Source organism: Austrofundulus limnaeus, unplaced genomic scaffold, assembly GCF_001266775.1.
Source record: "Austrofundulus limnaeus strain Quisiro unplaced genomic scaffold, Austrofundulus_limnaeus-1.0 Scaffold27, whole genome shotgun sequence".
NCBI lineage: Eukaryota > Metazoa > Chordata > Actinopteri > Cyprinodontiformes > Rivulidae > Austrofundulus > Austrofundulus limnaeus.
In genome coordinates this window covers 238,676-242,431 of record NW_013952429.1, presented here as the reverse complement: position 1 = coordinate 242,431, position 3,756 = coordinate 238,676, and positions in this window count along the sequence as shown.

The following is a 3,756-nucleotide window of genomic DNA, read 5'->3' as shown; positions in this document are numbered from 1 at the left end:
CCCCTAAACACCTTCCTAGAAATTCTGTCCATAAAAGTTATGAACAGAATCGGTGACAAAAGGACAGCCTTGGCGGAGTCCAACTCTCACCAGAAACGAGCCCGACTTACTGCCGGCAATGCACACCAGACTCTGACACCGGTCGTACAAGGACCTGACAGCCCATATCAAAGGGCCCGGTACTCCATACTCCTGGAGAACCCCCCACAAGTCCCCCTTGGGACACGGTCGAACGCCTTCTCCAAGTCCACAAAACACATGTAGACCGGTTGGGTTTGTTACCATACAACCTTATGTAATAATTAAGTGATAATACAACAACATATAATTTAACCCTCTAAGGTCCGGGGTCTAAATGTCCATTTTGGCTAATTTTGAATTTACTCTTATATTCTCATCTTAAAAACTATTGACCTTGTATTGTTTGGTATCATTATTTTCAGCAAAACCATAATTTTGACCACTCTGTTGAACACTCATGTTCTCCACGAGCGTACAGACAAACTTTTTTTTTTGTTTTTTTATTGGTTGCTTTGGAAATGTGCATTTCAGGAAATCAGAAAAATGGGCGTCATGTTGCATTCAAGCACTTCCTGGTCACAAAACGTTCACTGTATGTGCAGCAAATGCATAAAAGATGCTCACAAAATTATGGCGAAAATTATTTATCATAAATCTGGTTTTATTTGGAAGTAAATAAAAAACAAAAACAATACTAGAAGCATTCGGAGAGCTCTAAGACCAGTTTCCCCCATCCTATAAGAGTTACAAAGGGGCACACCAATACTACAGTGCCACCTGCTGGACAATTTGAAACTTACGCCCTGTGAAAGCATCACAGTTTTGCCGATCTCAGAGTGTTAAAAGAAAAAAAATTCCCGTATCCGCATCGTGATCCGGAACATCACCAAAATTTAAAGGTGTGTTACTTGAGCCAGTACCCACATGTGGTAAAAATGTCATGACAATCTGTCCACAAGTTTTTGAGTAATGTTGTCCACAGACAGACGGACAGACATATGCGACCAAAAACATTACCTCGCCCTTGGCCGAGGTAATAACAACAATATTTTTATAGAGTTCGAAGTCTGTGCTGTACAACCCAGCTGAATTGAGCTCTCAGCTTGATGCTGGTTTGTATTTTGCTCCATCCATCTTTCCTCTAACTGTCTTTCAGTCCCTGCTGGTAAAAAACAAACTTGTTTTTCTATTTTCTAACAACAGATTTAATGGTCAGTGGGATGTTCAGGGCGGTGAGATTTCATAACTCAATGCCGATCTGTACAGCTTCCCAACTCCGTCAAACCTCTGCTCCTTGGTCTTCATGGTGCTTGATGGTCTGTTGGACTGGTGTTAATGGTGCAGCCGTTACAACAGGTGGAGCTTATTGAAATAATTTTGTCGCTTCTGAAGGTGACAGTTTCAACAGAGGTACAAACTGCTGCTCAACTTTTATCATTTAGGCATTTTTTATTGACTTTTTTATTCTGAAGTATATTTCTAGATTATTGATTATAATAAAAATATGTGTAAAAATTCATATAAATTTAAGGTAAAGTAAAAACAATATTAATCACATTAAATTGTCATATTAATGTAATATTTTGTACTATAAACACATTTCAATAAACTTTATTTTTCTTATTCAAAATCCCTGAATTTCCTCATTTCCTGTTGAAACACAGGACAAACTTGAGACTTTGTTGCTGTGATGTAACAATACTAACCTAAAGGAACAGATAACAAAGTTGTGTGCAGCCCTTAAGTGGATATTTGGGGGAAAACATTTAAAATGGCTTTCTGTGTGCATAATTACCAATCCTGTTGTTTAAAGGAAACATGTTATGTGTGCACCTGAAAGTTTTCTCTAGTTTGGAAGATAGACGGCAGCAACAGCTCCTCTAAGGTTATTGCTGATGTCTTCCCATCTTGGCGTTGTGTTAACACACCTGTCTGCTCCAGAGCAGCAAATGCTGGATGATATTAAACCTCTTACATCCTGTGGAAGCAGAAAGGATGAACCTGGTTTTTTTTTATGCACAGTTTTCCTATTTTGGCCTCATTTTTGTATAAGACATAATGACACCTTAAATCTGTTGTTTTTGTTCACTTGAGATTAAATTTGACTTGAGGCAAATCATAGAAGTTTTATTATATCTTAATTTTTTAAACTCTAAAATTAAAAAATGGATTTTTTTTACATAAAAAACACTCCATCAGTGAATCCAGCAGAGGGCAGCAGAGAGCAGAAATAACTGAACAGGTGGTCTCTGAGTTTGAATGGATTATCATCCTCATCCTGCATGTTGATCCAGTGCAGAGCAGAGAATCTGTTTGCAGCAGGCCTAAAGATTATGTACACTCAACACAGAGCAGGTGGATACAGCTTGTTTAGAAATAATTCATCGTTTAATTTAAGGATTCAAGAATGTTTTTTGTTATTCCCACAACATCAGTTGTTCATGAAATGGAACAAAACTGGTTGCACAGGTCCTGGTGACAGCATATTGAATAGAGAACTATAATTAAGAAAAGTATTCAGTAAAAACTATAAATAGTAAGAGATAATTACACATACAAGCAGCGACAACCAACAACAGAGAGTGTGATTAGTATATTTTAAATCACCAGCACATTGTATACACATCTATGCCTAAAACCATCAGAATATTTAGATTTCTAATAGAAGGAAGTTCTCATTAGATTCAGTAAAATCTGCAGCCAAACATGCACAAGTGATGGGAAATATTAACAACGTGTTGATGATATTACCAGCTAAAAAACACGATCACACACCAGTAACAGTGTTTTACAGGGACTCATGGTTTTAACACATGAATATAACCTACTCACCTGCTTGTGTAAACTTTTTATCATGCCATGACTGCAATGTCTTTATTTGAAGTTGTAATAGAGCTAATAGTTTTAGGTTTAAACCAGTAATTCAGAAGACTTTAATGACCTTAGTTTTCATGACATGCTGTTCATCAGCAGATAGGATGATTAAAGTCGGAACAAGATTTGCTAACAATCATTCTTAGATATCACTTGTGTTTATCTTTGTGTTTTCCCTTGACCCAGCATTTCCTTCGCAGATGACATAATGTGTTTGTTAAATAGTATGTATGATGGCTCTATGCTGTTCTGTGTTTCCTGTTGTTGTAATAAAACTCAGCTGATCATTTCATGGAGTACCTTCATTCTTGGACCACGTATTTCTGTCTTTGTTAAAGAAATATTTCCACAACAAAGTTTGAATAAAAAACATTGCAAATCTCATGAAGCCATATTTTCTTCACAGTGGATCATAGTAAATATCTCAAATGTTTGAAACAGAAGAAGAGAACATTTTTGATTAAAAAGAAGAGGTGATTTATATGAATAAGGGACAGCAAAATGAGCATTTTGTAATTAATTATTCAGTTGGCAACAGGCCAGTAGGAGCAGTGGGGACACAAAGAGAATTTTAGAGAGGCTGAATCTCTCAGAAGTACACCCAGTCTGTGGGAAAAAAACTGTCTAAAATTAATGGGACAAGTTCAGAATAGTGTCCCTCAGTGTAAAATTGGTAGATTTTAATGTCTACAGTTCAGAATATTAAAGGATCTGAAGAATGTGGAGAAATCTGTGAGCTCCAAACAAAGCTCAGTATGTTCTTTGGGTCCTCAGGTACCACTGCAATAATAACAGGTCTGATCCTGTTCTATTCTCTCTCTCTCTCTCTCTCTCTCTCTCTCTCTCTCTCTCTCTCTCTCT